The sequence below is a fragment of the Canis lupus genome, chromosome 28, assembly GCF_011100685.1.
Source record: "Canis lupus familiaris isolate Mischka breed German Shepherd chromosome 28, alternate assembly UU_Cfam_GSD_1.0, whole genome shotgun sequence".
Classification (NCBI taxonomy): Eukaryota; Metazoa; Chordata; class Mammalia; order Carnivora; family Canidae; genus Canis; species Canis lupus.
The window spans coordinates 3,099,619-3,126,452 of record NC_049249.1 but is presented as its reverse complement, the minus strand read 5'-3'; the positions used below and the strand labels follow the sequence as shown (position 1 = coordinate 3,126,452).

General features: G+C 42.1%; 2 long non-coding RNA genes across 2 annotated transcripts; one reads left to right on the top strand and one right to left on the bottom strand.

Annotated features, from left to right (window-relative positions):
- Positions 1-7,336: 7,336 nt before the first annotated feature.
- LOC111093010 lies at positions 7,337-21,407 on the bottom strand. Its single transcript, XR_005380366.1, has 4 exons — positions 21,278-21,407; positions 13,814-14,105; positions 13,529-13,617; positions 7,337-8,248 (listed from the first exon to the last, which is right to left on the bottom strand). It is a non-coding gene; the product is annotated as an uncharacterized LOC111093010 (long non-coding RNA).
- A 39-nt stretch (positions 21,408-21,446) lies between these two features.
- On the top strand, positions 21,447-23,877 carry LOC102155301. The gene is made up of 3 exons (XR_005380367.1): positions 21,447-21,623; positions 22,245-22,373; positions 23,655-23,877. It is a non-coding gene; the product is annotated as an uncharacterized LOC102155301 (long non-coding RNA).
- The last annotated feature ends 2,957 nt before the right edge of the window (positions 23,878-26,834 follow it).

Here is a 26,834-nt window from a genome sequence, read left to right as displayed (position 1 = left end):
GAAGCACACACAAGGATATATACATGTAAAGGTGTCTTCTTAAATCTCCGGGAAGAGGAAGCATTAGCTAGGGAATGTGTTGTGACAAGCTACTAACCATGTCAGGGGAAAATAGTGTTAAACTCATGCCTCGTACGGAAATGAATTCCAGATGGGCTAAATATTTTAATGTTTTAAAAAAGAAGAAATCATGAAGGCAATAGAAGAAAATAGGGTAAAAAGCTGTATGAAAATCTGGGTGTGTGGGGTGCCTGGGTGGCTCAGTGGGTTAAGTGTATGCCTTTGGCTCAAGTCATGATTCCAGAGTCCTAGGATCCAGCCTGCATTGGCTCCCTGCCCAGTGGGGAGCCTGCTTCTCCCTCTCCCTCTGCCCCTCGCCCCCCAACTCTTGCTGGCTCTGTCTCAAATAAATCTTAAAAAAATGAAAGAAAAGAAAACCTGGGTGTCTAAGAATGCAACCAAAATCTGGAAAAGATAAATACATGTTAATACATAAAAAGTTAAAATGTGCTTCGCAATAAAACAAAAACCTGCCAAATACAAAGTTAAGAGATAAGGAAAACTAGGCGGAGGGGTAGGCAGGAAGGGAATTGCCAAATACACATAAAAGGATTAATATAGCTATTACTTGGAAAAATCTTATGAAACGTTAAGAAAAAGGTAAACAGTGATCTTTAAAAGCGGATAGAGAATACAAACAGGCAATTAGAATAGAATGAAATGAAATGCAAATGACCAATAAATATGGAAACACCTTAGTGTGATTTAATTTATAACCTTGAATCAGCATAGTTTAAAAAGAATCCTAACTGTTAACAAGGACTATGGCCATTCTTGCTCATAAACTGCTGCCTGGAATGGCATTACAACCTACCTGCAGGTCATGGGCAGGAATTCAAAGCACATTCCCCTGACTCTAGGAACTCCAGCTGCAGGAAACTGTTCCAAAGAAATAATTCAGGAAACCATCATGGTACTCTTTTTATCTTAACTGAAAAAGAAAAGGACACATTTTAAGTGTTGATCGATACAGGATTAAGGGTATGTGGTAACCTCTGTTCTATAAAATTTCACACACAAAAAATTACATATGATTCAGATCTATATTTAACAACATGAAAAATCTATCCATAATGACTAATTAAGTAAAAAATCTGATTAGAGAATAGCATGCATAATACAATGGAAAAATAAGATGTGTGTGGATCTGCCTCAGAATGTATGACACCAGATAGTAATATTTCAATTATGGCACACTCCTATTGATATAAGGAAATACTTATTCATGTAATATAAAATAGAAAGACAAGTCAAATGTAGAATATGATCTCTAGTCACCTCTCCCTCTAGAAATCTCCCTCTATATACAATATGGACTTTTTTAATTGCAAGAAGAATCACTAAAATACTAACTGTAATTTTCTCTGGGTGGATTTAGAAACAGTGTTAATTTATCCCTTTAAATTTGTATCTATTTCCTCAATTCTCCAAGGTGGGCTTGTGCCAATTCTATAATTCCAGGGAAGTGTTAAAACGAAGAGGGGGGAGGGAGAGAACAGAAGGTCAGTGGTCCTTCCTGGCACCAGCATGCACACCCACCCCCCACTATAGAACCATGGCTCAGGAGTCTGGAGCAAGAGGCTGTGAGTGAAGAGGGCAAGAGCACTGCTGAGCCTACACCATGCTGGCACAGATCTGGTGGCCTGTGCCAGCAATGCATATGCCCAGAGAACTGCCCCACACTCTGAGTCTTTTCCCAGAGAAGCCCTGGCACCATGAAGAAAATTCCTGAAGCAATCTTCATAACAATCTCTGAGGTCCAGATCATTAGAGATATATGAGCATTTGGGGTAAAAATCTTTCATCTAATATGGGAGTAACTGGGAGATTTTAAAGATAAATAAATCTATTTATAAATAAATTAAAATAAATTAAATAAATTTATTTTGAGAGAATGAGAGAGAAAGAGAGAGAGGACATGAGCTGGGGGAAGGGCAGAGGAAGAAAAGAGAGAATCTACAAGCAGATTCCCTGCTGAGTGTGGAGCCTGACAGGGGTTTCATGTGGGGCTTGACCCCAGGACCCCAAGATCATGATCTGAGACTAAATCACTCAACCGCCTAAGCCACCCAGGCACCCCTAACTGGGATATTTCAAATTCATCCCAAAAGATTATTTTATGTGCTACATTATAGAACTGTGTACTAAAATAGCTCACTATATATTATGTATATGTATTATACATGCGTATATATTGTATACAAAGAGAAATGTCTGGACACAGGCTCTGCTAACAATGTGGGATTTTGATAAAGTAATTTCTCTTTGCCATCCACTCTTGGAGGTCATCCTCCAGCTCTGGGGGGTGGGAGGGCATTGTAGGCAGAGATCCCCCTGAGTGGGAGGCAATTTGCAGGTCTGTCTGTCCCCCAGCTGAATGCCCACTTTCTTCCCGTAACACATGCCTGATCTGACCTGCCTGAGAGAAAGAAGGCCAGGGTCTTATGTCTTTCTAGAGTTCCTGGAAGATGGCTAGTGTTAGGCAGAGTAAGGCAATTCAGCCTTGCCAGAAATAAAGGGAATAAGTGATATAGAGATAAGGATGAACATGAAGGAACTCATGTGGAAGTAGAGTTCTTTAGCCCCGCCCCCACCCCGTTCCCACATCACATGGCGTAACTTCTGTCATTGCATTTTAACAGACTGTGAATCTTTGTGTTTAAATCATGTCCTGGACACTGAGTTTCCTGACAGCAACAGCCACCTCTGTAGCATAGGCCCCAGCACAGAGCTTCATTCATCTTTGAGTCTAGAAATGTCTATTGAATGAATGCATGAGTGAATACATAAATATAGAAACAAATAGAGATGTTTTAGATCTAGAGATCATCCTGCAAGTCTATTATTACTGCTCCTGTTGTTATTACTGGCCTACTTCACAAGTTATTTGTCTGGCTACTTTTTTCTTGAGGAGAAGATACCTAACTGCTAATTTCTAAATGACTCAGCATCTGGCCAGCCTTAGTGAGGGACATGCCTTCGGCCTGGAGCCTATGATCTTCCCCCTGGAATTATGTGTGGTCAATGGTTCTGATTTTCTAGGGCTGGTTTACTGGCCTGTACTTCTTTACTTTTTTTTTTTTTTTTTATTTATGATAGTCACAGAGAGAGAGAGAGAGAGAGAGAGAGAGAGGCAGAGACACAGGCAGAGGGAGAAGCAGGCTCCATGCACTGGGAGCCCGACGTGGGATTCGATCCCGGGTCTCCAGGATCGCGCCCTGGGCCAAAGGCAGGCGCCAAACCGCTGCGCCACCCAGGGATCCCCTTCTTTACTTGAGATATAGCTACACTAACCACCTATCACTATTAGAGTTAAGTTCCCTGTGGCCATGGTCTTCTGGATTGTGATGGTCATGATGACACTAAGAATGTGTACATGTGTTAGGGAGAGGGGTGGTGGCTTCATTCTATCATAGAGAACAAGCAGCCAAAGAATGGCCAAGTCACTCACAGCCACCTGCTTCTGGCTTCCCTGGACATAATTAATCTCCTGCTGTCAGAAATCTGTTGGCCCTGAGTCATCAGCAGGGGAGGCTAGGATCAGCTCAGTAAGTCAGGCAGAGTTGGTAGGCAGAAGCCAGCACAGGGAGTCAAGCTTTGGATAATGAAGAGAGAGAGAAAAGTTGAGAGCCTGGAATATTCCTAGATTCTTGGACAGAGTAGCAAGTGTCAAATGGGTAGTGATGCTTGAGAGAAGAGCCAATCCCAAGATTTTTTTTAACAGCCCCAATAAGGAAAACATAAGGCCTATAACAAAGTAGGCCAAGATAGTTGTCAATGTTTAAGACAGAATATCAGGGAAATCTCTGTTGAAGCTGGAGTGGGTGGCAGGGACAGGGACAGGATATCCATTGCTGTAGAGGTGCCCAGTGCTTCCATCCAAGTGCACTGGGGATCCTTCCAGATCGAATCACTCAATGTGTTTACAATGTAATCAGTTACAAATTCTTTTAATATAGCATTTCAAGGGGAACATGGCATCAGAAAGTGGACGAGGACAACAATACCTATGTTGTATCACACATGACTGCTTGGCATTATTCCAGCTCTCTGTATTTGTTACAGAGAAGACTCATGTGATTTCTTTTAGAAGTTTAAAATGAACTTTTAAATAAACAGAGAGAACACCTCTTTATTTCTTCCAATTTCTTTCCATCAAATAAATTGGAGAATTAAGAAATAAAGATATTTAAATAACCAGGTGTTCTCTCCCTTGTCCCACTCATCTTCCACTCCCATTAAAGCCATGACCCAGGTGCCTCTCATGCTGTGAGCCTAGAGGTTGTCTGAGGAGGTAGTAGAAGAGAACTAATCGGGTTATCCACCAGAGTGATCATGTGTGAAGAGCAGTTAATTGCTATGCGAGGTGCTTCCACTGCCATCACCATCTAGCATGATCATTTCCTCTACATAGTGACACAGTGTTAATAAGGCACAGGAAGCCAAGTATTACTCCATAAGTGATGCCAGTCCAGGGCTCTGCCCATGTGGGTCTCTAAACCACCCCACTTGGGGGGCCAGCAGAGGAGATGTGAAGGTGCCTCCCACCCGAATTATGAGGTGGCCTGGAGCAAAACTTTAACCTCAAGCTGTTGAATCTCTCAAGTCTCAGTTCCACGTCTATAGAATGAGAATACAAGGTGGTTTTTAGGAGCAGACAAGTACCGACCCCGTTGCCTAGCGTCTTGCCACATACAGGGGTGCTCCATCAGGCTGGCTGCTGGCATAATCACTATTATTACTGCCCTGAGACTGTCATTCTCTGAACAGGGTGGTGACATAAAGTGTCACCTGTCTAAGGCAGCTTAGCTTATTGACAATAAATATTTGGAAGAAAATAAAAAACAACTGCAACATTTTTTGGCTTAGAGTCCAAAAATAGAGAGCAACTCTCAAACAGAGAAAACTAAAGCTAGACAAAAGGAGGTGCTACGTATGAACTGATCAAGGTATATCAGTGTGAGCCAAGGCCATGTATAAATAACATTTCTAGGATAGTGGAGTTTTACTGCAAGACCAGTAAAGGGATTCAAATGAGACTACTAAGGATATTAAGGAAAAGAGGGGATTGAATTTTATTATAAGTAAATTAGAACATTTTACCCCAGAGGGGTGGATAATGATGAAATAACTCCCTCTGCCCCTTTAAAAGTCATGAAATAGGAATGGAGTTTAAATAGACACATCAGAAACCATGAGCGCAGGAGCACTTACGAGACTGGGGTGCTGGGATTTGACATGGAAGGGGCCCTTGTAAAGGGCTCCCTTCCCAACCAGAGGCCCAGAGGACGTCAATTCTTGCCTGGTAGTGACAGTGCCAGGAGACCCCCAGGGATAAGAGGTCACCCTCCCAATCACTGTGCACCCTGGAGGACAGACTGCAATAAGCCTGCAACTCCATGCAGCTGGCGTGGGGCCGGCGGCTGGGGGCTTACCCATGGTTTCACCCTGGGGTCTCATTTGATCCTGCTTCAGCTCATTGTAAACTTCTAAAAGAAATAGCGTGAGGCCTCAGAGGCCTCAAGAGATCGACTGGCTGGCTTAGGAGAGCAGAGAGTCAGGGGCACAAATTGCCCCCCTGTCCTTCTCAAGACCTCCTGGTCTGGCCATCGCAGCGCACACACGGATGATGGAGTGGGAATCAGTGGGCACTAGGACAAGCCCGCAGGAGGCAGGGCGGCTGGACTGACATGAAGAGTGGAGAGAGGGAGAAGAAAAAGAGAAGTTAATACACTTACTTTGCAAAGTGCAGTGGCAAAAGAGGCTGTGAAAAATAAATAGAGCCAGAAGCAGAAGGATGGATATGGTAAAGGTACAATATGACCAACAGAAGTGCCAGAAGTAATGACATAATGCTGCGCATTCTGAAGAGCGAGGTCGGAAGGGAAGCAGGTGGTTGTGAGAAAACCAGAGCCCGTAGGTCTCCTGTGGAGTGAGCCTGGGCAGGTGGATTCCGCACAAAGAGGGTGAGGCCCAGCAGAGATGATGTGTGTTCCAGAGACTTACCGAGGTACCCACAAAACAATTGCCAACGGCAAGTGAAAAATCTCTGCAGGTTAGTTCTGGGCTATGGATGGATCTCGGAAGAAATGGTCACTTTGTATCAGAAACATTGGATTTGTCAATTATGGATTGCCCTTTAAAAAATGACATAGAACCAATTTTCATAAAAAACATTTTAAGGAGAAATCCCTCGGGATGTTATAAATAATGGGCTTGTCACTTTTGACTTCCAGGAACATCATTGCTCACATCTCTTTGTTTTAAAATATCTGTTTTATTCTTATTTAGGTAGAGTAAGGCCAAGAGATCAGAAGATGACTGCCTTTGACAAGACAATTTGTTCTAGTTCTCAGAGGAGGGGATACCCACACAGGGTGAAACAGGGCAGCACTGAGGCTGACCAGGAAGAAGAGGTGGTGGGAAAGGGGTAAGAGCCTTTCTTGTGGTTTCTGTGAGAACCAGAAGGATTGGGTAGGTTGAATAATTTCAGTAGGCTGTGGACATAGGGACTGTCCCCTGTTGTCTGGTATTTGTCCTTGGAGTGATTAGGGCAAGTGCATAGTGGCCCAGAGGATGAGAACCATTAAAGGGGGTAGGAGGGGTGTGGGCTAAGAATTTTGCCTTTGCACTCATTGTATTGGTTTGCATTTGACACGCATGCTCAAAGGAACGTCGTTTACTATCTCTAGGAAGTGGCTAACTCCAGGAGGGACAGGCCGTCCAGGTCAGCGAGGCCGTAAGATATCCAAGCATCAGAGTTAAAGAAGAAAAACAAAACAAAACATGATGTTAATATATCTTTTGAAATAGTTTTTTTTTTTTTTCTGTCCAAACACATCCAGTGTCCATCACCTACATCAGTAAAATAATACTAAAAAGAAAGTACTCATTGCTAGATACTGCCACACCGGGTAGTGGCTCTCAAAGGCCATCAGCCCATTAACCATCATTGATAGGTGGTGATAAAATCTTCTATTTCTACCTCTGCTATTTGCCCAGCATTTCCCATCATCAGCTGAGCAGCTGCTCTGAGCCAGAAGCACACACAGGGCCTGTCCAGGGGGCAGCACATCCTGGGAGTACACAGGATGAGTAACTCTGCTGGCCCCAGTCTTTGCAGAGCAAGCAATACTCTAGCTTGACTTTAGTCTGCTCCAAAAAAGAAAATACGCCTACACCACCCAGGGGAGCATGAGACATCTCGTATCATCTTAATAATTGATACTTTGGCTATCTATCAACTTTTTTTCTTTTTAAGATTTTATTTATTTGTTCATGATAGATGCAGAGAGAGAGGCAGAGACATAGGCAGAGGGAGAAGCAGGCTCCATGCAGGGAATCTGACGCGGGACTCGATCCCGGGATCCCAGGATCGCAACCTAAGCTGAAGACAGACGCTCAACCATGGAGCCACCCAGGTCTCCCTATCTATCAACTTTTAGTGCTTTTGCTTTGCATGAGCTAAGTCCTACTCCCAACCCTTCCTAAGCCCTGTACAAACAGGGGATATATTTTTGGACCTCTAGACAGTTGTCCTCCTTAAAGCCGCTGAGTCCCATCTGATGTTTTGTCTGCGTACGCGCATGTTGTTTTGATCGGTCATTTGTCATCAGTTAAAGCCGAGAAATATGAAATAGCCGTGACACAGAGTAAAGGCCTCAAACCCAGAAAAAGAGAAACAGAGCGACAGCCTGTGCTCTGGTCATACCTAGCTCGATTACATCTTCATAACACAAACAAACAGAAGAGTCCTCTGCTGTTAAAAAGGAAAAAAATCTGGAACCTACTAGTCCTTTTCATTTTTCCCAGTGAATGGTTGGCAGAACTCTTCCAAATTGTTTACTTAATAATTTGTTAAAAAGTATAGTTTTGCAGCTGGGTGATTTGTTTACTTTTTTCCCTCTGAGAATCAAGTGTTACATCCAGAGATTGCTTGTTATGATGGAAGCCGTGTGGACTATTTGGATTTTGATGAATGTCCCACCCCCACCCAGGCTGCAGGAGACTTGCTTTGGAGGCCTGCCCTGACTCCCCACAACATGGATGTCATGTCCCCTCTTCTGGTCCACTGTCTCGTTTCCAGGATCTGCCATGGGGAAGTTTAAGGGTGGAGCATAAACAACCATGCAGGTTGGGCAGGTATGCATGACGCTGTGGTGCTGCTTGCTTGGGGGCGGCTGGCTGCCTAGAAAAATGAAATAAAATCAGTTTATAACAAGCAAAGTCTAATGAACTGTGGCCTCTCTTAATCATAAACAGACAGTTTATCCACTGAAAACATCACGTGGGCCAAAGAATCAGGGAACTTTTAGATGAATAATCCATATGGTTTTATATTCGAGAGAGAGGAGAGAGGAGGAGGGAGGGTACCGATTAGCTTCCCATTTCCCCCGGCCAAGCGAGCTGGTGTGTGTGCAGGGAGTACTTTCAGCTTTCCACTTCCCCATTTGGCCTCCTGGCCCCAGATAAAGCTGTCCTAGAGCTGCCCTCACTCTGCTTGGGGTGAACAATTCACTGATGATTCTGGGTGACATGGGGGTGTGATGGGGGATGCTCTGTCCACAGACAAAAGCCCACACGTGGGAGCATCACCACAAGTACCCCCGTGCTGCCCAGTGGTGACATGATGGGGGGCAGTGGGCCAGGGGGCAGAGGGAGACGTCCATGTTTCAGCTTTATGAAAGGTCCAGATGTCTCTGTAAAAAGTTGGCGGCCCGGTATAACTGGGAAAGACCAGACACTGGGCCCTGGAAGGTTGAGATCAGGCCTCTGTTCATTTCTGTTCATTTCATCTCTTTTTCTCCTGTGGGGAAGACACTTGAGATTGTTGAGTTGGCTAAACCCATGGGAAGCAAGATGCTTGAGCTTAACGGTCCAGTCCAGGTGGGACTCAACTAAGCTTACCCCCTGTGAAAACCTGCAGAGGCATTTTCACCTCAGAGTGTGTAAAGGTGAAAAGCCACTAAGGAAGCCAGAGACAGTAACACCGAAAAGATGCTTTCTGTCTCCAGGGCCAAATGGCTTGTCTTCGCCACCTCGCCCCAGAGCCCTGGAAGGTTCATTTCTGAGCAGCCGATTCCTGGAGGGCAAGGGAGAGAAAGCCCTGTTGGCGCCCACTGCCTGTAGGCGCTCACCATGCGACCAGGAGTTGTAGTGGGTGCACAGGGCCCCACTGGGAGGGGAAAGGTTCGCCTGAAAAGAGGAGTGACCCTCAGAGAAGTGCAAGGGAAAATCCCCAAAGTGCAACCATGAGCAGCAAATGCTGTGGTGTAGCCAGCATTCCAGCCATATGGCGCAGAGCAAGAGGGAGAAGCGGAGGGCCCCAAGCTCTCCCATGGCACCTTCCAGCCACTTCACCCATTGACCTCAGCTTCAGTCCTTCCCATTCATGCCAGAGGTAGACACAGTGGTACCCTCGCTCAAGCGAAGACGTTATTTCTCCCTTTGTATCTATCGTGTTTTCTCTCACCCGGTGATGAGGCCCCAGCCATCCTTCACTCTGGATCCCATCACTCGCTTCCCCTCGCACCAGCAGCCAGTGCCCAGGCCTCCGGCTCCTTGTTCGCCTGTAAGAGCGCCCTCTGCTGGCAATGGCGTCTCCTGTCTGGCCAGCCGGCTGGCTGCTTTTCTCAAGACTCAAAGCTTGGGAGAACATAAACCACTGGTCACTCATCCCATGTGTGAATCCCGGCTTGTGCCATACACGAGAAAAAAACTGTTCTGCCTCTGATGGAACACTTGCAGCGACAGGTGCCTCATTATCAGTCCATCCCACGGTTGTCAACTGAGACCACTGGAAATATCTTCTTTGTGTTGAACCAATACTTGCCCTTTGTTGCTCATTCCACTTGTCCTGACACTGTCCTCTCAAGTCATCCCGAGTGAGCACAGTTCTGCTTCTCACCACCACCCTCTTTCTAAACGCTCTTGGGTCCTCCACCCATCCCAGTGTGAGGTAATTTCACCTCACTTCTGGACACAATCCATTCCTCAAACACCCTCTCACACTGTGATACCCTGAAGTACACCTGACCCTGTAGGTAGAGTCTGATTAGTGCATAAGATGGGATGTCACTTCCTAGGTCTGGTGACTGGAATACGGAACACACAGGTGGGGAGGTCACAGAAGCTGACATGCCATAATCTCTGCACTTTTTTTTAAAGATGGGGGTGGTGGGTAAAGAGGCAGAGGGAGAGAGAAAATCTCAAGCAGACTCCCCTCTGAGCACAGAGCCTGATACAGGCCCAATCTCATGACCCCAAGATAGTGCTTTATTTCTCTCCTGTGCTTACCAGTACGTTGTCTTGGCCAAAATGTCTCAAGTCATAGTGCCTCCCTGATGTCCCTGGGGAGGCTATTTTCATCTAATAATAGATGGTATTGTTAACAAGGACTTCCTGATATTAGTCATAAATTGTCCTGCACTGACTTCACACTATTATTCCTTTTTAAACCTTTTGTTTTTAATACAACTTAACACCCATCTTTTTGGTGTGTGCTCAAATATGTGTGTTATGTGTATGATATGTATGACAAGGACCTTATGCAAGATAGTTACTATTTTATATATATAATATGTACTATAATATATATATTAATATTATATTATAATATATACACATAAAAGTCAGAATTTTATCTCACTTTAAAAAATCTCAAAGTGGTGGTTGAGGCCTAAGATGTGACTGTGGAGAGGCAGATAAATGTGGGAGCATCTATGACTAGAAATCAAGAGTCCACTCTAACCTGCTTTGTGACGTTGGAGGATTACTACCTCTCTCTGGGCCTCAGTTTTCTTGCTTGTATGATGAATGGCTGGGCCATCGTTCCTAACTCACAATATTGACTCTTTGTCTCTGACACCTGTAACTTGATGCTTATAACAGTACCACTATTACTACTAGTACTGCAATAATGATTAACACTCATTGATTATGTGTTTGTGACTTTGAATTCAATAATTTTCTTCATTCTTGTAATATACCTAGGAGGTAGATATGCCATTTTCATTTATAGGTAGGAAAGCCTGAGGTCTCAAATCACTTACTGAGATGAACACACCATTGCATGACAGCTAATACGTCAGGTGTGTGTGTGAGTCCATCACATTCTTCTCCCAGGACTCCAGCACAGTGATCCTGAGCAGACATACAGAGTCTAGAACTAGTTCAGTGTTCCATGTGGGAGCCATCAGTGGTTATAGATACTTGAAATGTGGTCAGCCCAGATTCAAATGTGCCACAAATGTGAGACTCACATTGAATTTTTGTGCGTATGTAAAACATCTCATTAATAATTTTTTATATTGATACGTTGAAATGATATTTTGGATATATCAAGTTAAAGCAAATACATCATAGACATTCATTTTACCTGCTTCATTTTTTACTCTGCTTGACATGGCAACTAGACAATTGAACAGGATAGAGAGGCTCATATGTGGCAGGATTATTTCACAATTGGCACTTCAGAAACTTGTAGGGCACCTGGCGCTCCCCTCTGCATGAACTTCCCCACCAAGCAGCCAGGGGCTGCTCCATTATAGCCCGGCTCTGAAGCAAATTCTACTCTCCCTGGATGTCATTAAGCAGCTTCCTGGTAATCAGGGTCTGGCCAGCCGTCCAGATGTGACCCCAGAACGACTTGGCTGTTCAACAGTGACAGAGGAGTCAAAGGCCTTGGGCCCAGTACAGGACCTTGGGCACAAGTATGACATCTGTAGTCCAGTGTGGCTGCTGCCAAAGCCTTGAGAAGGACGCTGGTGTCTGAGGAAAGCTATAACTGTTCTAGAAGTGGGAAGGATAGTGTGTTTCCTTGAGTGACTCCATTTGCACAAGGACTCCCTTTAGGGCAACTGCAAAACTTGATAACCAGACCCACGGCAAATCACTCCCGCTGTGTGTGGAAACTGCATGAAGATTCGAACATAGTCCTGGGGGTGGTGGTGGCTCTAATAAGAACAGTAATAATACTGAGATGTGTATGATAACAAGGTAAGAGAGAGGATTCATGGAAAGAGCGCCTCATAGAGCTAGAACAATCTCATCCAGATGCCTAAGAAAAGTCAGCTTGATTAAGAAGCTGGAGAGGGACTGGTAATAATTCCTCTTCACCCAAGGGCCAGAAGTAGGGCCAGGACTAGGGTAAAGGAGGGCATAGGTAAGTGTTCATGCTCAAGGTCATTCTGGTTGGAGATTGGCTCCCAAGAGCCTGTATTTTCTTAAGTGTTGGGCACTTGGTGGGGTGGTGCCTGGCTGGCTTCAACCAAGTTCCAGCCCTGACCAGAAGGGTTGTTAAGGACCTACTTACATTAGCTTATCTAATCCGTACAAAAGACTTGTGGTTCAAAAGGATTATCCCCATTTTGTAGATAGAAGAATGTGAGGCTCAGGTTCAAAGCCACATGGCAAATAAGCTTGCACACATTCCCCGCACTCAATTGAGTCTCTACAATCTGTGTGAAAAGATTTCTGAATTTTTCCAAACTTTAAAACAACTCTGAATCTGGTGAATCTGGTTGGTCTTAGTTCTGCCACTTACCACTCTTTGACTTTAGGCCAATTACTTAATTTCTTGGCTTTTAATTGGGAGAATTTGATTTTAGGATGGGAAAATGTACATAAAATGCTCAGCAAAGGGCCTGGCACAGTAAAGGCAGTAAACACTGACATGTGCGTACATATTTATGTGTGTGTGTCTATGTACACATCTGTGTGCGTGTGTGTGTGTGCATGTGTGCCTGCTCATATGTGTACAATAACCAATGACAATCAATCATTCCTTCAACAAAATATTTCCATTCCCAGGAGCCTCAATCAAGTTACTGTCTTTGAGCGGCTCATAATCTGGAGGCAGGACAGGAATAAAAAAGCACAAGGCTGGTGAAGGATTAGCCTGAGTTTTCTAGGCAGTGAGAACACCCCAGGGAGCTGCATTACAGCTCACAACCCCTTTGGGGAGTAGGAGAGGACTTCAGAATGCCTCGAGTGGAAAGATGGAGCAGGGACAGGAAAGGTTGAACCAAAAAGGTCTAGAACACCAGCTGAGGAAATGGTCATCATTGAGCTGTGAAATGAGCACCACAGAAGGCTTTAAATGGAAGACTGACAAGGTAACATTTGGGTTCTGGAACACGTATTGGTTTGGGAAAATGCATCTCTGCTATGAGGGCTTGTCCACAGTTGGTCCTTTTACACCCTGTTTTACAGAGCGTCTTCTAATCCCAAAATAAGTTTGTCCAATCCTGGCACCATACATAATTCAGGGAGTGCTGAGAGTCCAGAACATATCCCAGAAACTCCTTTCATGCATTCCAAGACATAACCATTGTTCCCTGGTGTGTCTTATTCTTACAGGGATTGGTTCTTTGCACCTCATTCATCCCCCGTCCACTTCCTATGTTTCCAAACAGGTTGCTTAAAAAAAGGGACATAATCCCTGTTTGTGTTGGAATCCACCACATACCTACTTCTGAGCTGCCATCTTACAGGTACTGGTCTGCATGGTGCTGGAGAGTGAGGGGGCATGGGTCCACGCAGCTTGACAAAGGGCTCCTGGCAGGCACGACAGAGAAGGGAGAGGACTGGTTCAGGAAGAGAGGACCTCCAGAGAGGTAGCCTGTGCCCCCTTAGACAGGGCCTCCTTCATTCAGATCCTCTGGCTCTCTTAGTTCCAGGGATGGCCATGGTGAAGGGGAAGTTGGCTTCTCCCCCAGGAGAGGGAGGGAAGGAGATGAGGGGGTATGATTACCAGCAAGATCATTACTCTTATTTCCATTTCTCAGGTAAAGAGATTGGGGTCCAGTGAAGGTCTGTTCTGCTCAAGATTACTCAGCTCACAGGTGACAGAAGTAAGATTCACATTCGATTTGTGTTGCCTCTGAATTCTGAGCAAATTCTGTACTACCTGCAGCCTCTCAACCTTGAACCAGCACCAATATTCCCAGTTTTCTGCTCTTGTTTGAATCAGTTCTCCATCTTCATTGTTTGAATGACACTTATGAAAGTTTACTTGGGTAGATTTCCTGTGCCTCACCTTCTTTCTGTGTTGAGACAAAGAGATTGGCCTTAAATTTACTCCTGGCTAGTCAATCAGCAGGTGCTTCTCCCACCAACCCCAATCCCTCCCACCAGAAGAGGCTCCCACCACCCTCTGCCCTAGCCCTCCAACACCCCTTTTCTATCAGCATTGACCCTATCAGCGTTGCCCCTACCCATCAGCATTGGTTCTGTCCATCAGCACTGGCCCTGTCTGTTAGTAACGGCCCTACCCACTAGCACTGGCCCATCCTACCATCACTGGGCCCTCCCACCAGCCGTAGTTCCTGCAGGCACTCCCACAGCTCTTTGCTGCTCATGACTTTAGGATTCTTCAGAACTTCTGACCTCTCTTTTGGACACTGCTGCCTGGGATCATGACCCCTAAATGGAGGTGGGACCCTTTGCTGTCCATATCTGGGTTCCCAAGACCAACCTCAAAAGTGAGTAGGGGTTTAGTTGGCCTTGAAATATTTTTCAGATGGGTGGGGGTTAAATGCCAGTGGCATGTAGTAAACAAAACTGAAGGTACACCAGCCTTGTTTTACAAAGTAGTCAGCGACCCCATGGCTTTGGGAGTTTCTCACTGAATACATTTCTTGTAAGTGGTCCGTGTGACTGTCCCCTCATTCCTCCTTCCCTCCCCTAAAAAGCATCCATTCTCATTGCTGGCCTCCTCCACATCCACATTCCCTTTGATTTCCTAGACAACATCTTTTAACTATCTCTTCCTTTTGCTGTTTCCAAATAACTTCCTGGAAGTTATAATAACTTCCTCCTCTTTTACAACAAAGACCATCTATTCTGTAGTGAGATTGCTCTGCTAGTTCAGGTTCAGAGATCAACAAAAATGAATTTGGGTTTTGTTTTGTTTTGTTTTTACTTTGCAGCACACTCACAGACACAAAGTGATCCTTTACTTTGGACTGTATCTAGTAGGGTCCAGGGTGCGTATACCAGCCTATATGTGTCCCAGCACACACCCCACTGGCACCTTCATCCCCAGTGCTGTCCCAGAGGACATTGCTAGCTGGGTCCCTGTGCTCCAAGGATGACAGACAAGGGAAAGTGAGTCTCTCTTCTCTGAGGCTGTTGGCTGTCACTGAACCAAGACCCTTAAACAATCATCATTTGGTCATCATTTTAAGAAGTCCCTTGGCTCCATTTTAAATTTATTTTAATTAATTAATTAATTAATTTTTTGAGAGAGAGAGAGAGAGAGAGAGAGTGGAGGGCAAAGTCAGAGGGAGAAGAGAGAGAGAATCTTAAGCAGGCTCCATACTTAGTACAGAGCCTGACATGGGGCTCCATCTCATGACCCTGAGATCAGGACCTAGGCTGAAATCAAGAGTTGGTCACTTAACCGACTGAGCCACCCAGGCACCCTTGGCTCCATGTTTTAATCAAGGCAGCTGTGAGTGTCATAGCTGGAGTGGCATGCCCCTGACAATTTCCAGATTTACTCTTAAAAATATTTTCTCAGTTATAACTTGAGTTTATAATTTTGTCATCAAATCATTTAGCAGAAAATGCTACATTTGGGTCCCATCATGGGTAATCACCCCAAAGGGAGGGTTCACTCCAGGAAACACCAAGATCAAGAAAGCTTTTGGTAAACTTAAGGCTCACAAAGTCAACCGCCTTGGCAGCAGAGCAGCATGTACTCACTCTGAAATAACCTGGCTAGAGAGGCAAGCATTGTTTTTCTCCACTACCCTTTCTGTACACCCTGAGTCAGGTACTCTCTGTGTTCTGAATCAAAGAAGTGCTCCCACTCCCCTTTCTTTCTAACCTGTGACCCCATTGCACATTGCAATGGAAGCCATGGAATAAAGGGGCCCCAGGCCCTTATGGGCTGTGGTGAGTGTTGCCTTCCTTTCTGCAGATGTGAAGGAGAGCAAACCTGTGGAGCCCTCTCTCCCTCTTTCTCATTATTGTAGTGTTGTCTTGTTATACTCTTCTGCCTCCAGAAAAATTACTTATTCTAGGCATCCTTTCTCATATTTGATGTCCTGTTTCCATTCATGGAGATACTGGTCACATGCATTCTGCAGCCAGAATATGAAAACCATAAACCTAGAGCACAGCTCCGGGGCAAATTGGACCTCTATATTTTCTGCTTGGTCTGTCTTCCTCATCAATGTCATCACTCTCAGAGACGCACAGCACTCTAAGATTACCATGCATTTTCATATCCATTTTTCTCATTTGCCAGTTATATACCTGGTTAGAAATTCAAAGCAAAGGCAATTTCCTTCCATTTTATAGAAGAGGTTAATGCTAAGCCAGGGCAGGTGCCTTTTCAAATAAGAACATGGTAGGTATTCTGATATTTGGCCTAAGCTATTTTAAGTTTACCAGAATGTGTCAAAGAGAACATATTTGTCTGTTAATCTATTAAATGCTAGAACACAATTATTCAGGTATTAATGTAGTATATAGATATAATAGGGAAAGTTGTCATCTGAAACTTTGATGACACCAACAAAGCTTCAAACAGCTTCTGAGGTATGTGATGGCTAGCAAATGAAACTAACTAGTTGTGGGAATCACCGTACAAAGCTAATTATATAACTTGATGAAGGGTATCCATGAAAAGCTCATGGTGACATCATACTTAGTGATAAAATACTAGATATTTCCCCCCTAAGATCAGGAACAAGGCAAGGATGTCTGCACTTGCCACTTCGATTGAACATTGCACTAAAGGTTCTAACAGAGTGGTGCTAGACAAGAAAAAGAAATAAAAGGAATCCAGATGGGAAAAAATTAAACTATATTTGCAGATGCTATGATCTTATAGAATAGATCTTATATAGCATTTAGGACTTTAGAAAGTCCTAAAGGATCCACTAAAAACCATTAAACTGTTAGGAAAGAGTTCAGCCAAGATTTTGTATTCAAGATCAATATACAAAAATCAGTCATATATCTATTTATTAGCAATAAACAATCAGAAAATAAAATTAAACAATTCCATTTTAATAGAATCAAATTTTACAAAAGAAATGCAAGATTTGCACATTGAAAACCTATAAGATATCATTGAAATAAAGAATTAAATTAAATAACTGGAAAGACTTCCCATATTTCTCATATTCATGGATTGGAAGACTTAACATTATTAAGATGTCAATACTTCCAATAATCTACAGATTAATGCAATTCCTATCAAAATCACAACTTCGTTTTTGAAGAAATGGTCAGGCTGATCCTCAAATTTATATGGAATTGCAAGGGGCTCAGAATAGTTGAAAAAATCTTGAAAAAGGAAAACAAAAGGTAGACAACTTGCACTTCCTCATTTTAAAACTTAAAAAACTAATCAAGACAGTGTGATATTGGCATAAGGATAGACAAGGAAGTCAATGATCTAAAATTGAGAGTCCATACAGAAACCCTCACACTTATTATTAATTTATGAGTGTCAAGGTCACTCAGTGGGGGAAAGCATAATTTTCTCAACACATGGTGCTAAAACGGCTGGATACCCATATGTAAAAGAATGAAGTTCAATTCTTACCTCATACCATATAGAAAAATAAACTCAAAAGAGATCAAAGATACAAGTGTATCTTTGTAAAAATTAAAACTATACATTTCTTTGTAAGAGTTGAAAACTATAATATTCTTAGAATAATATATAGAGTTAATCTTAATAACGTTGGATTTGTTAATGAATTCTTTTTAAAAAAATTATTTATTTATTCATGAGAGACAGAGAGAGAGAGAGAGAGAGGCAGAGACATAGGCAGAGGGAGAAGCAGGTTCTTCACAGGAGCCCAATGTGGGACTCAATCCCAGACCCCAGGATCACGCCCTGAGCTAAAGGCAGATGCTCAACCACTGAGCCACTCGTTTCCCTTGTCAATGAATTCTTAGACATGACACCAAAAGCACATGCAACAAAACAAAAGAATATTGTCAGGCTTCATGAAAACTAAAAATTTGTGCATCAAAGGATACCATCAAGATTGTGAAAAGACAGCCAATATGGGAGAAAATATTTACATATCATATATCAGATAAGGGTCTGGTATCCAGGCAAATAGCCCAATAAAAGTGGGCAGAGATTTGTTAATTATTAAATAAACTACACAAATGGCTAACGAACATATGTAATTATGTTCAACGTATTTGAAAATGGAATAAAAAACACTTCACACTCACTGGGATGATAACAATAAAAAGATGAGCAATAACAAGTGTTGAAAGGATGTGGAGAAATTGGAGCCCATATATATTATTATATAATATATATATATATAATATCCTATATGATATCCTATATCAACTATGATATAGGATGTAAAATGGTCCTGCCATTTGGGAAAACAGTTTGGCAATTTATGTAAAAATTAAACATATAGTTACCATTGACCCAGCAATTCCACACTTGAGTATATGTCCAAAAGAATTTAAAAAATGTCCACACAAAAACTGTACTTGAATGTTCATAATAGCATTGTTAATAACAGCTAGAAAGTGGAAACAACCCAACTGTCCACTAACTGATGAATGGGTAAACAAAACATGGCATATACATGCAATAGAATATTACTTGGCAATGAAAAGTAATGAAGTACTGACACTGGGTACAACACGGATGGACCTTGGAAACATGCTAAGTGAAAGAAGCAAAAGACCACATATATATGATGCTTTAACATTATATTTTCAGAATAGGTAAATCCATAGAGATAGAAAATCCTTGCCAAGGGGGAAGGTAGTTAAGGATTAGGGATGGGGAATGACTGTTAATGGGTGTGGGTTTATTTTTTGTTTATTTTTTAAGATTTTATTTATTTATTCATGAGAGACACAGAGAGAGATTGAGAGAGAGAGAGAGAGAGAGAGAGAGAGAGAGAGAAAGAGACAGGCAGAGGGAGAAGCAGGCTCCATGCAGGGAGCCTGACGTAGGACTCGATCCTGGGTCTCCAGGATAAGGCCCTGAGCTGAAGGCAGTAATAAACCACTGAGCCACCCGGGCTGCCCCATGGTTTTTCTTTTGAGAGGGACAAAATGTTCTGGAATTAGATAGTGGTGGTGATCTCACAACCTTATGAATATACTAAGAACTACTCAATTGTACATTTTAAGAAGGGTGAATTTTATGATATGTGAATTAAATGTCAATGAAGCCATTACTAAAAATATGTTGATTATTTTTCAGTGTCACTAAACACCATATTGTGTTAAGTTTGAAATTTCTGCTCACTTTTTAAAGATCTGGTCATGGTCACCTAAGAAAAGAAATCATTTTTCAATCTGATGACTGGATATCCTATGAGGAGTTCTCATTCCTGAAATGTGAGGCTTAGATTCTACTGCCACAGGAGTGCAGATGTTGTGACCACAATGGTTATGCAACTGTCTCCAGGTGGAGCTTCCCTTGTAGGTAACAGGGCTTCCTTCGGTTACCACAAGCAAGGAATGATATGAAGGTTACCAAGGTTACCTTAATGTTGTTAAGTCCAACATAAAATGCATTTTCCAGAGGAGGCTTTCTGGTCATATTAGAAAGCTGTTCTTGCTCCCTCCTCCCCCAGGTCCTGGAAAGTTTATTATTCAGGTTCAGAGGCTAACCTTTGCCATTAGTGAATATGGACTGTCCTCCTAGAAGCCCTGCCTCCTCAGCCTCCTGAGCCAAGTGGGGTGGGGTAAGGCTTGCTGAGCCAATGGCAGGAGATGCAGAGCTATGTGCCTACCTTCCAGCATAGCCACTTTGTGTATGTTGAGACATCAGCTTGCCTCTGCTGTCACCACCGAGGTGGCAGTTCTCCTACTGGTAAAACACGCATTCTGTCCACTTCATTAGCACTTCTTCTAGTTGCTAATTTCAGTCAGAGACTGTACCTGAGGCAATACGTGAGAATGGATCCTGCCCCATCCAAACCCTGCTGTCTTGATGGGTGATGAGGTGCATCATGCATATTATTAGTTAATGCATAAGAAAGCATTTATCCTGTAGATGGTTAATTTAAAACAAACAAACTTTTTTTTTACTAGCAGTTTCAGATTCACAGCAAAATTGAGTGGAGATTACAAAGATTTCCCACATATCTGTTGCTTCTACACATGCACAGGCTTCCCCATCATTAACATCCCCACCAGAGTGGCACATTTCTTACAATCGATAAACCTATATTGAAACATCAGTATCACCCAAAGTCCATAGTTGACATCAGCGTTCACTTTTGGTGTTGTGCATCCTTACAGGTTTGGACAAGTGCACAATGACATGGGTCCACCGTTATCATCTCATTACAGAGTATTTGAAGTGCCTAACAATTCACTTTGCTATATCTACTCAATCACCTCCCCTCAACCTCTGGCAACCACTGTCTCTATAGTTTTTTTTTTTTAATTTTTATTTATTTATGATAGTCACACACAGAGAGAGAGAGAGAGAGAGGCAGAGACACAGGCAGAGGGAGAAGCAGGCTCCATGCACTGGGAGTCCGACGTGGAACTCAATCCCGGGTCTCCAGGATCGCGCCCTGGGCCAAAGGCAGGCACTAAACCGCTGCACCACCCAGGGATCCCTCTATAGTTTTTTATTCTTTCTATAGTTTTGACTCTTTAAGACTGTCATATAGCTGAAATCATACAGTATGTATTTGCTTTTTCACTAAGTGATTTGCATTTAAGTTTCTTCTATGTCTTTTCATGGCTTGATAGCTCATTTATTTTTAATTCTGAATGACTCACCTACTGAAGGACATCTTGGTTACTCTCAAGTTAGGGCAATTACAAAAAAAAACAGTTAATTTTTAATAGAGGTTATTCAAGTTTATTCTCAACAACGTCCCTCTCAATCCCCAACATCTCTTGATAGAGCAAGAGATAGAGGCTGCACTAGAGGCAGATCCATGGGAATAAGTCTTGACAGTTACCTGCCAAGTGGACCATGGTGGGAAAATACAGAGAGAATCAGCTATAGACAACTAATTCCTCTGGCTTTCTTTCTCTTTTTTTCTAACCCTAGGAATTCCCATTGCCAAGATGGCCAATGCTGTCCCTACTATAGGAAGAGAAATGCACTTTGGAAGCCTTTAAGCAAAGCAAGACTAGGTCAGTCACCAAGAGCCCCCAAAGCCCCAAAGTTACAGAGAAGGCCTGGAGTCCTGGTACAAATCATGCTGTCTGCTCCTCAATCTTGCTTTCATCAACAGACCTGCTCTCCAGGATGGTCCTGCTCCAGCTGAGTCTGGATCCAACATCAGCCTCCCCACTGTAACTGTCCCTGCTCAGAGCTGTGACACATCCAGTTTAGGAGGCTTTTCTATGGAAACGGTTATGATTACTGCAGGGTTCCACATTCTGGCCTTGGGTCCCACATTCTGGGGCTACTCTGCATCCTGGCACTCTATGTATCCATTGACTCCCCGGTGGCCTAGAGCCAAGCCGATGGCATTCCCTCCAGAGGCACAAGCACATGCCAATGTCTGTCTGGTTTCCTGTTTTCCGAACAAAAATTCATTTTTCTGAGTGGGGTCACCTCTGGTGATAACAAATAGGAGGTAGCCATGATTCTTTGATGATCCTCACTAGATATAAGTTACTATGATTCATGGGGCACTTTTAGTCCATTGTCACCCTTCATTCTCCAAAACTCCAGGTCAGGAATGATTGAGCATAACAAATGTCAGTTGACTTCCCTAGGGTCACCTGGAAAGTGCAATTAATCCAGGATCTGTGCTACCATTTTTGTTCAGAACCATAACCTCTTGAGTACCTCTGATCCAAAGTTAAGTCAACAGAGATTTCCTCCATGATTGATATTAACACTTGGCTGTGTGATTTTCCCATCAGTCTACTCACCTCCTTTAACCTTTCCCTCAATGAGCCATTTTATTTTCCTTTTAATCACACACTTGCTCCTCCTAGGTCTAGTTCTAATTTCTCCTTAACTTTTGGAAAATGGAAGTGAAATAATGGATGCCAATTGAGGATTGATCCAAAACCAGGTGCAGCTGGAGGGGTGGTTGGTGAGGCCATCATGCCTGCCAAAACAGCCATTCCTTTTAGCATGGACTTTTGGAAGAGCCTGGCTGGCCCTGTGTGATGGGTCTGCTTGGTTGTGGGCATAATTTCAGTTGCACTCCAGGGTAACAGTTAGCCTTTACCATTTTGGCTTCTAGCTGCTTCTGAGATTTCTACAAAATTCCAGGCATTCACATCAGCTCAAGGATGTGACCTCAGCAGAGTACACTGGCCTTCCTCTCCTTCTGGGCAGTCCCTTCAGACTTTCCGTCTATAGGAGCCTGAAGGTAACTTCACACTGATTTCCATCCCTGGAGGTGATTGGGGAGCATCTGGGGGGGGGGGGGATGAGAGTGAGGAGCACCCCAGGATTCTGTATCAGAATTGGTTGGGGTCCAGCCCCAGCTCCCCCAGCTTCCCCAGCTGCTCGCTGTGATGCTGAGTAAGCCAGTGAGTTTATTCGCCTATAAAATTAGAATGATATTGCCATGAGTAATACTTACCTTGGAAAAAGTGTTATGAGGATTTAAAAAAATATGTAGAAAGGGCCTAGAATTGTGCCTGGTGCAAAACCAACCATCATTAATGTTAATGAGATAAGATTTAAAAAATGCTTTTTCCTCCAAATGCTCAAAATCCCTGTGAAAAGAACAGTTCATGGAAGGATTTTGAACAGCTGTTTGCTTTGAGGAGAAGTACTGAGGGAAAAAATAAGACATTGTTCCCATTTTTATGAACAGCTTTTGTAAATAACATAGACAGTCCCTCCAAACCAATCCTTTCCACATCCTCTAACCAGATTTTGTTATTCAAATATTTATGGACCATATTTGCTGAAATATTCATTTTAGAGACCAAATCTATGAGATCTAATTCTGTGTGTTTATGAAGTATTTCCCACATAATTTTAGAAGAATTTGAGACAGTTTATAGTAAAAGTCAGATTTATAATTTCAATTAATGATACAGTGAGGCTGGATTTTTACATGGCATTAACATTTTTTGAGGGATATGAGGTTCTCTTTATATAATTAATACACATAGTACATTCATAAGTAACATTTTAGTGAACTGCATAAAAACAAGGTAAAAGGCATTTTCTGCCAGACAGTAAACTAGGTTTAGTTTGCTCTGTGCATTTAAACAGCTTTTTGATTTCAACAAACCTTATTGTTCTGAACTTCAATTTCAACCTTGAAAACCTGGGCATCTGAAAGAGTTCTGTGATGCCAATTATCTCTCCAAAATGTTAAAAGAATGAAAGTGATTAATTGAAATTACTTCAAGAATTTCACATTACCGTGTTTATAATCTTGTCCTGAGACATGTTGTTTTCATCTCTATGGTAATGTGTCTGCACACATATGTGTCTGTGTATGTAATTTTATGAAAGAATTTGATCAAGATTATAATTCCATGGTATCCTTGTGAACATATCTCTGGATTTGCTGTCCAACAATCTGATTCTTAATTTCTGGCAGTGTGGCATAAGGCAAAGGACTTAGCCTTCTGAACCGTAGTACAAGGGCTCCATCTCCACCCATCTCTGTTTCTCTGTTATATCCCAGGATTTCCTGTTTCTCCAAGGCCAAGGGGCCAAAGCTTGTTCGTCTCCATCTTTGCCACAGCTGGACAAGACGAATACAACACACACTTGTTTTCTGGTGAAATGGAATTTCGCTTTTTGTTTTCTGGCTTTTTTTTTTTTTTTGGTATCAATTTATATACTTATATGACTTTCCTTCCTCAGCCCGCTGATATGGTGGATTACACTGATGATTTTCAAATGTTAAACCAGCTTTGCATACCTGGAATAAATCCCACTTAGTCACGGTTTGTAATTCATTTTATACATTACTGGATTTGCTTCGCTAATATTTTGTTGAGGATTTTTTTTTGCATCAGAATTCATGAGAGGTATTCATCTGTAGTTTCCTCTCTTTCTTTCCTTTTCTGGTACTGTTTTGGTTTTGTATCAGTGTAATACTAGCCTGGTAAAATCAGTTGGGATGAGTTCTCTCCTCCCTGTTTTCTGGAAGAGGTTGTGTAAAGTTGATGTTAATTCCTCTTTAAATGTTTGGTAGAATTCTCTAGGGAATCCATCTGAGTTTGGAGATTCTCTTTTGGGAATTTTTAAATTATAAACTCAATGTCTTCCGTGGTTACAGGGCTACTCAGTCTATTTTATCCTCATTGAGTTTTGCTAGCTAGGTTTTTGAGGAATTGGTCCATTTCTTCTAAGTTATTGAATTTATGAGAGTAAAGCTGTTCATGTTATTTTGTTCTTATCCTTTTAATGGCTTCAGAATCTGTAATGACATCCTCTGTTTCATTACCCATTTGGTGATTTGTGTCTTTTTTCTTTGTCAGTCTTGCTAGAGGCTTATCAATTTTATTGATTTTTTCAAATAACTTTTTTTGTTTTTTCACTGATTTTTCTCTATTGTTTTTCTGTATTAGGTTTCATGAATTTCTGCTCTTTATTATTATTTTTCTTCTGCTTGCTTTGGGTTTATTTTGTTTTGTTTTTTTTAAAGTTATTTGTGGTCGGAGCTTAAATTATCAATTTGAGATTTTTCCTCTTTTCTAGACTCAAAATTTTAGACTATAGATTTTCCTCTATGCACTACATTAGCTATATCCCATGTATTTTGATGCATTGTATTTTTATTTTGATTCAGTTCTATGTATTTTTTTTTTAGTTCTATGTATTTTTTAAAAATCTCCACTGAGACATTCTCTTTATCTCATGGGTTATTTATAAGTGTGTTGTTTAATTTTCAAGTTGTTGGAGATTTTCCTTCTGCTGTTATTGAATAGAATACTCTATAAATGTCAGGCAAATCCTGTCAGTTGATCACGGTGTTCTATTCTGGTTTTCTGTCTAGTGGTTCTATAAATTACTGAGAGCAAAGTGTTAAGTCTTCAACTACAATTGTGGACTTGTCTGTTTCTCCTTTCATCTCCAACAGTTTTTGATTCATGTATTTTGAGGCTGTGTTATTGGTTACATGCACGTTTAGGATCACTTATGTCCTCCTGGTGAGTAAATGTTGTTATCATTATGCAATGTCCCTTTTTGTCTCATTCTTTGCTTTCCTCTGAAGCCTACAGTATCCAATATTAATAGAGCCATCCCTGTTTTGTTTTTAATTAACGATTTCATGATATATTTTTATCCATTTTTACTTTCAACCTACCTATGTCATTGTATTTGATGTTTGTACGTCGTTGTATATGTACATGTCTTATGACAGTGTATTTTTGACCACACTGTAAAATTCACTTTGTCAATTTCTACCTCTTGATTGGTATTTAGATCATTTGCATTTAAGGTACTCATTGATATGACAGGACTTAAGTCTATCATTTTGTTGTTTTCCTTATTTTCTGTTCCTTTGTCTATTTCTATTTGCCTTCCTTTGGGTTACTTGAACCATATTTTATTTTATTTTATTTTTATTTTTTTTATTTTTTGAACCATATTTTAATATCCCATCTTGATTCATTTATAGTTGTGGGTTGTTTTTTTTTTTAATTGAGAGAAGCTGCCATCTAAATATCATGAGGGTTTTTGTTGTTGTTGTTTTGTTTTTTTCTGGGAAAGGCTCATTCCAGGCACCACATGTGATTAAGGCAAAAGCACAGCATCCAAGCCCCAGGTTTCTCTGGAGTAGAGCACCTATAATTGGGTGCATGGCTCTTTCCACCCTTCAGCATGAGGAGCCCTTGACAGAACTCAGTGCCTACAGCAATGGAGCCTCTGGATAACAATAATCACCAGGACCAATCTTTAGGGGCCAAGAAAGAATTTCCCAAATTCATCATGGGAGGGAGGTACCCAAGAGGGAAGATGGAATTTCCTATAGTTTGCAAAATGGGTGCTCCAAATTTAGCCCTATAAAGCTGTGTTGGCTTCAGTTTGTACCCCCAAGCTAGTGAAAATTCCCAAAATGCTAATCCTTTTCTTTTAGCCAGAAATGTGTCTCTTAACCACAACCTTCCCCATAGTGATGCTTTGAATCCAGATTATCTGCCTTAGTTGAGGGAGAAGAATGGTGACAACTTCTACCACTCACTTCTATGCCCCACACAAGATGAGAGTGCATGGTCACAAGTCCTGTGGCAAGTTTTTCCCTCAAGATGCTCAGAGCCTTCACAAACTCAGTCTCATTAGTCCCTAAATTAAAAATCAAAGTCTTTATCACTCATGTATAAGTGGGGAGATGAAAGAACAACCGATACTTGCTCAAAGTCACATGCTAAGCCAGTAGTTGAATTAGTAGTTAAAGTTCCCTCTTTGACTGTACCAGCTAATGACTGAAATGCTGATTATTTCTGATAATTTATAATCAAACTGGGACTTCTGCCCTCTCAGAGAGAAGCATGTAGTTTGCTTCAGAGAGACCTGGCTCATTGATGGTTTCTTGAGCATGCTATGTAATGATGTGTGTGATATGTAATGATAATAGCTCACCTCATCCCAAAGATTTGGGGGCTCTCACAGATATTTTTTTATTGGGTTTGTCCATTCATTACTTTCTCCATTCATTAAACTATCCCTGTCAAATGCCACCAGGGCCCCAAAGTGCCTCCCAGATCAGGAGCTACAAAGGTGAATGTGATAGTTTGATGAGGAAGGCATCCAGGTGAACAATTAGAGACAGGAAAACACTTTATTGAAAGAAGAACTATGAAAAGCCAGGACATAGGAAAAGGGGGCTGGAGAAAACTTTTCATAAGTGGCT